General features: G+C 46.0%; 1 protein-coding gene across 5 annotated transcripts in view; it reads right to left on the bottom strand.

Annotated features, from left to right (window-relative positions):
• Positions 1–11189, bottom strand: part of Adra1b (adrenoceptor alpha 1B) — a 116740-nt gene extending 105551 nt beyond the window's left edge. For 2 of the 5 annotated variants that reach the window (XM_038324707.2, XM_038324711.2), the window contains exon 1: positions 11038–11188. The gene's annotated coding sequence lies outside the window, so the exon portion shown is untranslated. Of the gene's footprint in view, positions 1–8789; positions 8918–10592; positions 10882–11037 lie in introns of all 5 variants that reach the window. The other 3 variants (XM_038324708.2, XM_038324710.2, XM_038324709.2) reach the window with 3 other exon arrangements.
• Positions 11190–13178: the final 1989 nt, after the last annotated feature.

The raw sequence follows: 13178 nt of genomic DNA, 5'->3' as shown, positions 1-13178 counted from the left end.
CCCCAGAGATGCGAGAGAATGTGTCACCTTGCATAGCTCAGGGCACTTCTGCAGAGAAGGTATTGTGAGGTAATAGGGAGTCTTAACTAACGGCTGCCATCCTGGATCTGTGTAAGAGGTGCTTCCTTAAAACGAAACAACCTGCCACAGGAGGCAGAGGTGTGCACACAGACACACACGTGAGTTCACGAGGGCCACACGTAAGTGGATGCTTATGGCACGCCGTGAGAATGGACACCTCTGACCTCCAGACCTGCCTAGACTCACTCTCCCCTGGTAATCAGGGAGATGGATGCAGAACTGGCTTGTGGGATGAGTCACAGAGGCGGCCAGGATGAAGGGCACGATTCAGCCTCTCTGGGGAGCTTTATTTATAGCTCCGACTGCTCAAGAGGGAGGCTGAAATCATTCCCAAGGAGTACCACCGATGAAGAGCGATCGGATAACCAAAGGATGTCATTCCTACTGCTGCGTTCTCTTCCAGGCAGGCGCCTGTTGCTCCCGGAGCTGTGGCCCGGAGGAGTGCTGTGTCACTCCAGGGCTGCAGAGCCACGGGAGTAGCTGAGCTGACTGCTCCAGCTGCTCCTTCAGCAGCTGCCGAGTCTCTGTTCCCAGTGTCCAGGAAATCCCTATGCTAATCTGAGCAAATCTTCCCAACACCAAACAAATAGAAGCTTTCTAGGCTGACAGAGGCTGCTGATCATGAAGGATGCTGTTTTGGTTCAAAATGACACAGTCTAATCCTACATCCAGATGCCCCCACGTCTGTCATGCTTTTGTAATAAACAGGACACCTGACATGGCAAATATGCATCCAGGGACCTGCCCTTCTTTCCTAAAGGGGGTGATGACTCTTTGCTATGTTGTATGTGCATGAGCGCATCCATGTGTGTGTGTGGGAGGGAGGTAGGCATGTATATGTGTGTATGTGTAGGCAGAGGCCAGAGAACAACTATGTCTGTCACTCACAGGCACCACTCACTTTATTTTTCGAGACAGGGCTTCTCATTGGTTTGAAACCTGCCAAGTAGGGTAGGCTAGTTGGCCAAAGGGTACTTCTCCGTACCCCAGGTGCTGGCATCACAAATATGTGCCACCATGCCCAGCTTTTCTTTTATGTGGATTCTGGGGATTGAATTCAGATTTTTGTGCTTTTAAGGCAAGCACTTTGCTGGCTAAGCTAATTCTTTACCCCTTTGTCTGATGTTGAAGGATGCTAGAAAATCAGGGAGGCAGGAGAAGAGGGCTGTTGAGCACCAAGCTCCTTGAGCAGGCTCTATGCTTCATACATGATGGCCCACAATTTCCTAGGACTCTTCTTGACACAGAGGTGGTGCTCAAGAGGTTAGCTGAGCGAGGAACGCATGGGTGATCTTGTCAACTTCTTAGTTACAAAGACCTCATAGCTCCTGCTCTTAGGTAGGGTACATACTACAGAGAAGAATATATTCTCCCAGGAGTCAGACGGCTCAGGGCTCTGACCCTGTCACTTCTGCCAGAAGACCTTTGACAGGCCACCTAATCTCTCAAGCCCCATTTTATACGTGTATAAAATGGAGACTCATGGGTCTCTACTGCTTTTTGAGGACATTGGTAAAGATTAGAGATGGTGCCAGCATGGTAGTTTACAGTGACATCTGCCACCTAAGAAGAGTGAGATGTCACTATCATCTAGTAATACTTTGGTTGAGTTGATTGATCAGACCTGGCTTGGCAGAACTTCAGGACTGCTGTGAGGTCTGTTTGGTCTTTTGGTCCCAATGCATTGACACTGACAATATTTAATGTCAGATTTATAGGCTATACAATCGCCAGGGGACAAACTTTTGGACAGTATTATGAGGCAGATTCTAGACTGGGTTAACTGAGACGAGAAGACTCACTCTGACTGGAGTGGGGTCCTGGACTGAAGAAAAAAGGGGCAAGAGAGGTGGGCACCAGGGTTCACCTCTCTCTGTTTCTCCACTGTGGTTGCATTGTGATGGGTACTTCAGGCTCCTGCTGCCATGCCTCCCCCACCATGACAGACTACACTATCACACTGTGGGCCCTACTGAACCTTTCCTTCATCAAGCTGATTCCTTAAGTTCTCCTGTATGTTGTCATAGCAATGAGAAAAGACTGCTCAGAATGTAAGTGCTTCTCCTAACTTGTTGGCTCAAGCGTACCATGAACTGTGTTCTGAGTTGAGACAGCTGGGCTGGATACCAGTTGCTCAGTGCAAACCTCAGGTTGTGACCCTGGACCATGATCTTGGCTGCTGGTTGTGAACATGGCTTAGGCAACACTTGACTACTTACTCTGGACTCTTGATCCCAGTGGGTCACTCTGAGATTGATGGCCCTGGCTTAGAGGTCACTCTGGCATCTGGCCTTGCCTCATAGTTTCCTCCTTTGATTCTGGGACCTAATGAAGTCCCAGGTCCTGGTCACATCAGCTGAAGATACACAAGTCCACTTATCTGTATTGCAAGACACACAATTTACCCCATGGGCCTTAAGGCTGTGCCCAAGGGAGGTAAGAGAACAAAGAGGGCCAGTTAGTGAAGATCAGGGAAAGGAGAGAATCATTAGGCAAAACATAGCCACCTTTCCAGAAAAATCAGAACTTGTTTTATGTTTTATATCAGAAGCTGAAGCTATGTAGTTGAGCAAGATCAAGAACTTCTAATCCTCAGTCTCTTTCTAGTGCTGGGATTATACTCATGTCTCACTATGTCTAGTTTATGTAGCTCCAGAACCATACTCAGGGCTTTGTCTATGCTGGGCGAACAGTCTTCCTACAGAGCCACATGCCCAGCCAGAGACTAGTCACTGTAATGACACAATGCCAGTTATTTGCCATCAGGATCTCCAGAAGCCTTTATTTGGGCTCTTTCTAGACTGTGAAGAATGCGGTAGTTACTGAAAGCTCCGATTTTGTGCTGGGCTGATCTGAACTTACATCATGACTCGGCTACTCACTATCTTGGTCATCCTTGGGTGAGCTGCATCGTCTTTGATTCCCTGCTGACAAAGAGGTGTTAGTATGGGACCTACCTTAGAGAGTCTATGAGAATGTTAAACAAGATCAGGAATATAAGTGCCTGTGCACAGTGGGAAGAAAAGAACTATGATTGGATGTCATTTGTGTCCCTCATGGCAAAGCCATCAGGAAAATTTGATGAGATGAAGGATTGGAATCCTGGAAGCTGCAGAGCATGGTGCTGACACAGGGCTTGGAAGCGGTCACTTTTTTTTTCTTCAGTTTTTGGAATTTGATGGATGTGCTGTTGACTTGGGTGCATAGCAACCGGAGAGCCTGGAGGGCTCCCTAAGGACAGCCCCCCGGGGTGACATTTCAGTCTGGTGCAGTGTGAAGGAAATGGTTCAGACTGAGGCTTTTATGGTCCCAGGGCCTTGCATGGCCAGCAGCTATGCTGGACCCTTCTGTGTTAGCAGGGTGACTTGATAAGGAGACATGTGACATGCCAGGTGCTGCAGCTCTAGATGGCACCTGGTTCCCAGGATGCACAGCACTGGGTTGCTTGAAAGTGAGTGAGTAGATGCTCAATACCGGGCCAGGGATTGAGCCCGGTGAGTGACTCAGTCCCAGGGACTGTCACGTCTGCAGCATTTTTCAGGCAAGCATTTTAGGCAGACAAGCTAACCTTCTGACCACAGCACTGGGTTTCAGGCCTGCCCCAAAGGGCAAAGTCTTCCATCCCTTAGGGGAAGAGAATGTGGAAAGTTCTAGAACTGGGTCAGAAGGGAGAGTTGCTTCCTACCAGCTGCTAAGTGTGTGAAGGAAGAATCAGGCCCCACGGATTAAAGGGAGATTGGTCAAGTTTATTAAAGTACGTTGAGATGACCAGCAGTCCACATAGAAAGTCATATAAAAAGGAATCCACACCTCTAACACTGTAGACTTCCCCAACCGTCATAGTCATAAGACACCCTATATGCCCACACCTTTCACAGATGGTAGGTGTCACAAACACCTGCCATCTTCCACATGCTCCTTTTCACCAAGACTGTACGTGTAGCCATGAGCTAAGGAGGGACTTTGGGTGCTTTCATTCAGACATGACAATCCGATTCTTATTTGCTAACCATTGGTTTAGGGATAGCCATATGGTCCAATTCTGGACAATGGGACCCGAGTCAGTCAAAGTCTCCTGGAATTTTCTAGAAAAAGTTTGCTTCCATATCAGAGAAAAGCACGGCAGGAGGAATTCCCTTCTTTTCTTTTGTATGCCACCATATACAGATACAGGGTTTGGAGATATGGCAGTTTTTTTCCCTCCTCCCCCTTTTTCTGCCAGCAGAGGAAAAAAACAGAAACATTATAGAAAACTAGATTCAGAGCAAGAATGTTGTTGAGTCTTGTTCTAACCTTGAAATCATCAATATGTCAACTTTTATTAAATAAAGCATTGAAAATACATATTCACGTCTACCCCAAAGCAGTTGAATTCAAATGTAAGGAAACCTTTCGTACTTGGCATTCCTTCTTTCCTTTCTTAATCCTGAGGGCTCAAACTCATATATCCCTATGGCCAGGACAATATCTGAAAATACATTAATACTAATTGGAAACTGTGCATATCTTGTACAAGGGCTAGCTCTTCTACTTGGCTTTAGCCGGTGGTGTCAATTCTGATTCTAGAATGCTATCCCACTGAGACCAGATGTTTTTAGTTTTTGGAAGAAGCTGGAAGCTATATTTTGGTGTGGTATCTCTTAATTTTGAGGTGCATATTTAAGTGATGAAGAAAGAGGGACCATGGATACCAAACCAACACTTCCATGCACTGCTTGCCCAAGGCTTACACATTTGCATTTGGCTTTAGCTGCATAATTCCAGACCTGCGGACAGCCATCCTTTGCCCTTCTGCCATGGTGACCTAAGCCTCCACAAACCAGAGTAGCGGACGAGCGACAGTGGACTGAAGTTTGTGGAATCAGGAGCCCACACGAAGCTTCTCTCTGTGCGAGTGGCCTGTGTCAGGCGTTTGTCACAGTATTGCAAAGTGACTAATGTGAGTGGGTTGGAGGGGACTTAGCCCCATCCCACCAGTTCTGTTACCAAATAACTGACACGAAGAGCTTGTGGAAGGAAGGGATCCCTTTGGCTCCCAGTTAGAGGATAGAGCCTGTCATGGAAGGGGAGGCAGGGCAGCAGAAACGTTAGGCAGCTGGTGCCATTGCCTTGACAGTCAGGAAGCAGGAAGAGATGAACGCTGCTGCTCAGCCCATTCTCCTTTGTATCCAGTCTGAGATCCCAGCCTATAGCAAGGTGCCACCCCCCATTCAGGAGAGGTCCTCCCACCTCCATCAAGCGTCTCAGAAAAAAACCCTCGTACAAACATCCAGAGCTGTGTTTACAGGGTGACCCTAAACCGAATCAAGTTGGCAATGATGATGAACCACAGCTGCCGTGAAGTTAGGACATTGAATGCAATTGCTAGGATGTCAGTGTTTTATACAATTTTATCCGTGCCTGGAAGACTCACAATATTTTTCTCACAGCATCCTTCTGAGTTTCGATTCATCCTCGTGAATGATCAGTTCTTTTCCAGAAATGTGAAAATATCCCTGGGGAACGCAAGGATCCTGCAGAAAGAGGCCTGCATTGAAGGGCCATATGTGTCTATAGCATGTTGGTGGGAAAGTTCAGCCAGGTCCCTCTAAAGAAGGCCAGGATGCTATGGACATGTGAGCCCTTACCGAAATGAATGTCCTGAGACTTAGGAACCTGGATCCCTCCTGAGAAGAGCCAAGCCGGGTGACTAATTTTACCCTGCCAGTTATAAAGCTGGAGACCATCAGGTTTGCCTCTGGGCCACCAAATGAAGTCTTCAGAGCACTCCGACGGAAGGTGTCAGAGAACAGCTAACCTGAACTTCATAGGGAGGATTGTGTACAGCGGAGAGATGATCCCTGAGACATGAGTCACCACCAGCTTCGGGGAAAATGCCAATGATGCTGCGAACAATGGGTGCAGTTCTGACACTGAAGGAGGAATAGGGGCAGGTATTAGTCGATGGGGGTAGGGGTGTGGGGAGGTAGGGGTACGGGGGTAGAAGAGGCCAGCCACATGCCTGCAGAGCTTGTGGCCATGTGATGGGATCTGAATAGTGAAGACAGGAAGAGGATGTGCAGCAAGTGGTGTTGACTCCTTCCTGAAGGAAATAATGTCAGTTTGGACAGCTTCGAGAAGTTCTGCTGGGCTCTTGGTTCTTAATCACGGTTGTAGGAGCTGCCAGGCGTCATTGAATTTGAGCACTTCTGAAAGCATTCTGGGATCTTCAGATGGAACACTCTACAGAAGGTCAGGGACAACCTCAGCTACCTCTAGAGGGCAAGACGAAGTTGCTAAGGAACACAAGAATGTGTTTGTTATCACCACTTGTCCTTGTGGCAAGATAACTTAGAAAAGAATGTACAAAGGAAAGATTTATTCTGACTCAGTTTCAGAGGCTTCAATCCATAGCCATTTGCTTTGTTGCTTGTGGGCCTTGTGTGGTGAGGCAGGGCATTGTGTTAAGGGGCCTGTGTTAAAGCAAACTGGCTCCCTCAGTGGTGTACAGGAGGGATGGGAGGAGGGAGAGAGGTAAGGAAAAAGAGGGAGACAGGGAGAAAGGCACAGGACAAGATATACCTTTAAAAGTCAAGTTCCCAATGACTCACTTCCTCCCTCTAGACTGGTGGTTCTCAACCTGTGGGTTGCAACCCCTTTGGGGGGATAAACAACCCTTTGGAGGGGTCACATATCAGATACTCTGTATGTCAGATATTTACATTACAATTCATAGCAATAGCAAAATTATAGTTATAAAGTAGCAACGACAAAATTAATTTGATTGTTGGGGTCTCCACAACATGAGTAACTATCAAAACATTTCAACAGTAGAAAGATTGATAGCCATGACTCTAGACTTCACCTCCTATGGTCCATTTAGATAACGAGTTCATCAATGGACACGTGAGAAGCCAGCAACGTCATGAGGTAATCACTACTCAATACTGCCACCTGAGGACTGAGAGCCCGTTCTACATCTAAATCACAGTGTTTTCAATCCCAGTGGGGAAATGCCACCAGGGCAGTAAGCTGTTCTGGAGGCACATTTTCTCACTCCAGAAGATGAAAGGTAAGGTCACACAAGCCAAAGGCTGCATTTTCAGATATGCCAATCAGTACTTTGTGGTAATTCATTCTGGGGAGAGGGCAACCATCTGCCTGTCTTGACAAAGGATAACTGTTAAGAATATAAGTTTTGGCATGGTGTCTTCACTTGTTAGGGTGAATGAACCTGAAAAATCAGCCTAGCGATGAAAGCTGATGACACCCCTCTACCGTGGTTGCCACCATAGTGGGCACCGCTTGTAACCATATGTGACTGGGAGCAGGGCTCATCGTGCTAAGATGGGAGCCATGACAATACTAAAGCTAGTTGTGAGCAGGGTGTAGCCTTAGGGACAGATGCCTAGAGGAAGGAAAGGAAGCAAGACTGGACAGAGGAAGAAGTTGAGACACCATCCTTGTTAGAGTTGCCTTGCAGTGGACCCTGGGCAGTGGACCCTGGTAGCAAAGGCGTTATCAGTTACTGACCAGAGCCTGTATGAAATGGCCCCATTCTGGGCAAGTCCCTGTCTGCAGGTGATAAGGTCAAATACAAACTGACCTAAGTGTTTGCTGTCAGCAATGCCAGCTCTGTATTTCTTTCTGAAAGGAGTTACGGGGGTGCGTGTCACTACATCCTGTACAGAATCCATATCCTCAATTCAGGGAGGACCTTTCTGTGAATTCTTTGTGAGGTTGTCTCTTAGCGCCTCGTGCTAATTCTTGACCACAGCTGTTGGATGATGCTGGTGAAATTCTCATGATGGTTGACAACTGAGATTAAACTATCACAGCTGAGTATTGACCTGGACTCTGAAGCCCAGTTTATCCACACCTGAGATCTGCAGGACTGTCACACTCTGCTCGCTCAAACATCATGGACAATGGTCCCCAAGTGTTTTTTACAGATCGCCTCCTTTCACCTCCACGACACTCTGAGGCCAAAACTGCTATTACTGCCTTTTGTAGATAAGACGGACACTTACTGGACCAACTTCCTGGGGCAGAATGAAAATATCCGCTACAGCTATTTCAGGTTAGTTTTGTCTATCCGTCCGTCCGTCCGTCCATCCATCCATCCATCCATCCATCCATCCATCCACCCACCCATCCCCCACCCATCATTACCTACCCATCTGTCTGTCTGTAATTCTGTCTATGTGTGTATGTTTGTATGTATGTATATATGTATGTATGTATGTTTGTATGTGTGTGTGTGTATGTATGTTTGTATGTGTGTATGCGTGTTTGGGTGTAAGTGTGTGCACACCGAAGTCAACCTCAGCTGTTGTTTCCCAGGAACTGTCTACCTTGGTTTCTTTTTGAAACAGGATCTCTCATTGGTCTAGAGATCACCAGTTTGTCCTAGGCTGGCTGGCCAGTGACCCTCAGGGATCCACTTTTCTGCCTTCTTAGCTCTGGTATTACAAACATGTGCTAGCACTGTGGCCTTCTTTATGTGGGTTCTATATATCAATCTCACTCTCGTCCCCATACCTATGCGGCGGACATTGTCATGATTTAGCTATGTTTCTAGGCCACGTTTTTCATTTTGCCGAAGAAATACTGCAGATAGATAGTAAGTAGTGGTTGGTGCTCTAGATCTCAGTATGAAACGGGAAGAAAAGAGGAAACTTTATATAGTCTTAGCAACTGATCAGAAAAGACTTTCTGGGGAGACCCACCTTGATGTGGGGACAAGCTCTTGACAAGTCCACCTGCCACAGTAGCTGAGACTCCGGGTGTGGAGTCAAGCGGTGTCTTAACAGGGACGAAATGTGTCCCTTGCAGTCGGAAACACAAGAGGGAGGACCTGTAGAGTCACAGGGAGTGAAGGAATCAGCTGTGCTAGGTTGTGCTCTGTATAATCACCCCTCAGACTGTCACCAGATACTTGTCAGTGAATTCTTGAAAACTTAAAAAACTTCAGTACAAATAGATTTTCTTTGAAATAGCATCTATTAGTCCAGGCTGGCCTTGAGCTTACTATGTAGCTAGGAGTGTCCTTGATTCTGATCCTCCAACCTCCACTTCTCAAGTGTTGAGATTACAGGCTTACATCCACTATGCCTAGTTTATGTGGTGCTGGGAATAGAACCCAGGGCTTTGTGCATACTAGGTAAGCATCCAATCAATTGAGCCACACTCCTAACCCATAAACAGATTTATTATGGAAAATAGAAAAAGGACTGTTTTTTTGGGGGACCTGGAATGAAGTGCATAGATAATAAGAGTCACCTCACACCACCAGGAAAAGGCAAGGATCTTGAGGACCATTTGAGACTTTGCTGCACCACAGAACTTGGGTTCAAAGCATCATCACTGAAACTGCAAGAGTTTGGCAGGGAGTGAATGTCTATCCTTGGTAGCATCTCTGTGAGTTTGTAACTTCTCAGTCCAAGAGAAGCAGAGTAAGAAGACAGTTCATAAGGGCCAATCCTACACAAGGCACCTCTGGTCAGATATCCTTCAGGGCTGTCAGGGATAGCTTCCCTTTTTGTGATTTATTTTTATTGTAGTTTTATGATTTATCATATTGGTGTTTTGCCTGCATGTACGTCTGTGTGAAGGTGTTGGATACCTTGGTACCAGTGTTACAGACTGTTGTGAACTGCCATGTGGGTGCTGGGAATTGAACCTGGGCCCTCTGGAAGAGAAGCCAGTGCTTTTGATCACTGAGCCATCTCATCAGCCATGACAGTGAGAACTTTCAAAGCTGATCTCTAGGACTTCTCTTCTCATGGGCTCTTCCCGGAAACCTCTCTCTCTTCTGCTACCCGTCCCCCAGTTCCCACAGGAATCAACCCAGCCCACTCCTCCAACAACAGAACCCCAGTATGAAGAATTTATTTACTTTGCCTGGTCAAAACTCAATTACAAAAGCTATAGGATGTCTTTAAGAGAAATCTGAACTCAGACTTGGGAAGAAATCTCTGTTCTGGAACTTTCTTGCTGTTGGATTTAGGACAAAGCACTTACGTTTACTTCTCTGAAACAGTTTATATGTGTCCGTCACTATATACATGACCAGATACAAGGATAAGTAAAGTTATTATCTGTATGTATCTTTAGTGCCCAGTATAGTGCTTGGAAGGCTATAGCTTTTGAGCGAACACAAAACTGCCCATGCTATACCTGGAAAACTCACTGTGTCATGAATATGCCATTGAAAAGGCTTTTTTAAAAAAAGATAATTTGCCTGCTTATTAGAAACCCCTTCGCACCTAGCTACCACCTTGGAAATAATGTAGTAAAATCAATTTCATTAAGGACTTCCTTTTTGAGAGTTCGCTTTGTGGCTAGCTGCCGCTGGGGCTATTTGTGTTTTTATGTGTGGGCTTTAGGAAGAGAGTATTTATGCTTTATAAAGGAAGTTTAATTAACACACAGGAGTCAGAGATAGCACAGATGAGCTTATTGAAGGAGGAAATTTTTGACCAAAGAGGAAGCTTTCTGAGTTTCTTTAAGGAGGAAACAAAAGCTGTCACCTTCAACCATCCCCGAAATCACCAACTCATTGATGTCTTCCTGAGACTTCTGAGAAGTCACAGTGCAGTGGCAAAGGGTGTAGCTCTCTCCAGTGAGCCGAACACGAGACCCCAAGAGCAAGCCATAGAGTCAGACAACGACCATTGGAATCAGTGACCATCTCAGCTACAAGCCGCACGTAAACACACATTTCCTTTACATCTCATATAAAACCTTCTCCTCTTCCATCTTAAGTTTGCCTGCTTTACTCGGTGACTTCTTTTTCAGAGTCCTGTGAATGACTTAGGGCTTTATGATGCCACATTCCAGAAGATTGCATAAGGAAGAGAGAAAGACAAGAGGTTGAGCCAAACTTACTAAGGAAACAAACAGATCAAAAAAGCGCAAACAATTTTAAAAAGTAGATTCATCTTGGCTACGGCCAGCTGACAGTGTTGTACTCACCCAAGGTGGACGTGTCAAAGTGAAAGGCTGTTTCTGCGAGGATCCCTTAGATTTCCTGTTGTCACCAAGCTAAGGCCAACTCAGGTTAGGTCCCCAGAGATGACCAACAATGCACACTATCCCCCAAATATTCCTCTTTGCCCCCAAAGTGAACTTTGCTGTTTAGGTTGCAGAAACAGCCCGTCCTCCTGGTTAATGATTGGACAAAAGCATCGATTGGAGTAAGCTTGATCAGGATGATGGTTTCTTTTCTTATCTTTTTTTCTTTGAGACAAGGTTTCTCTGTGTGTTTCTGGTTGTCCTGGAATTCACTCTGTAGACCAGACTAATCTCAAATTCATAGAGATCCACCTGCCTCTGCCTTCCAGAGGGCATGCACTACCACCACCACCACCCAGCTGGATGACTGTTTCTTTAGTAGGTCCTGAGAAAATAGGACTTCAGTGTTTCAGAGCCAGGGGTGATCTGGTTCTACTCATGGTTTGATGGGTAAAGAAGCCAATGACCAGAGAGCTGAAATGACTTGCCTAAAGTCACACCATTAGATTATGACCAGCTAGATGGCCATATGCCAAACTCGGAGAAACATGTCCTGGGCATCTTGTCAGTGAGCGTCCATCTCCTTGTTTAAGTAGAAGAAGTAACTTTGTGTACTTTCTTTCCTTTCCTCTTTGTTCCTTTTAGTTTACTCCTCCCCTCTGCTCATTTCCCCTCTTCTCCTCTCCTTCCCCCTTTCCCTGTCTCTCTTGAGACAGGTCTTACGCAAACCAGACAGAAGGTGAGAATGAACTTGAACTCCTAATCTTCCTGTCTCTGCCCCCACGAGTTGGGATTACAAGAGTACACCACCACAACTGACCAGTATTTCATTTTTCGACTTAAGAGGTTTTGGAGCTTATTGGATGTGAATTCTATTGCTGACTTCGTTACTCAATCAGAGCTACCCCAGGGAGTCAGGGCAGGCCGGCAAACACCTGCAAAGCAAAGGGTTGTACTGAAGATTAGAGGACTGGCTGCCAGAGCAGTTACAGAGAGGTGGCACCTCAGTTCTTGGCAGAAGTGTCTAAATGACAGGGATGGGAGTTTAAGAATGAACTCACAGAAACATGTGGCAGCACACACTGATCTGCACAGTTTAATTCAGATGGGATCACAGCACTGAGAGGGGACGTGGACATGGGATCCTACCCCTAATTGAGAAACTGTTTGCAATTGTTATTCACAGACAGAAGGAAAGTCAGTTTTTGCCAGTGGAGGGTCACAGTACCATATATCCAACCCAGTTCAGGGCAGGCTCCATTCCAAGGAGTAGATGGCTAACACAAAACACACTCCATGGTATTTTGTTTTATTTTATTGTGGACTTTTTGTTCTGTTTTGGCATTTTCCTGTCTTATTGGTCTTTTGTTTGTTTGGGGTGTGTGTGTGTGTGTGTGTGTGTGTGTGTTGTGGAATAATCTTTTTGTACACTGTGAAGATGTGTCTTTGCCCAGATGTTTTTCAATTGGCTTAGTAAAGATCTGAATGGCCATTTGTTAGGCAGGAAGAGGGTAGGTGGGACTTCGCAGAGAGAGAGAGAGAGAGAGAGAGAGAGAGAGAGAGAGAGAGAGAGAGAGAGAGAGGAGATGAAGGAGCAAGAGAGATACCAAAGGACACCGAGAGGAAACATGAGGTGCAAGAGGGTAGAGAGCTAAAAAAACTATGAGACAAAATGTAGATTAATATAAATGGGTTAATTTAAGTTATAAGAGCTAGAGGGAAAAACCTAAGCTATAGGCTGAGCTTTCATAATTGATAGTAAGTCTTGGTGTTGTTTTTTTATGAACTAGCAGCCCAAAGGAAAATTTGACTATGTGCGTATTATGAAACATGTGTATGGGTATATGATTGCATGTGGAGGCTTACAGGTGAGGCAATGAGTGCATGTGCATGTATGTATATGTGTAGGTTTAAAGACCAACCTCAGGAATTCTCAAGTGTTCCCCCTCTCCCCACATAAGACAAAGCATCTCATTGGGTGGAACTCACCAAGGCTGGGTGGTCAACAAGTCCCAGGGCTGCCTGAATTGGCCTCCCCAGCATTACAGAGACACAGCATCCCTGGTTTTATTTCCCCACCTGGGGTCTAGGGATTGCATTCA

The sequence above is a fragment of the Arvicola amphibius genome, chromosome 4 (genome assembly GCF_903992535.2).
Source record: "Arvicola amphibius chromosome 4, mArvAmp1.2, whole genome shotgun sequence".
Lineage (NCBI taxonomy): Eukaryota > Metazoa > Chordata > Mammalia > Rodentia > Cricetidae > Arvicola > Arvicola amphibius.
Note: the sequence above shows the minus strand (reverse complement) of the source record. Positions and strands in the feature narration are given on the sequence as shown.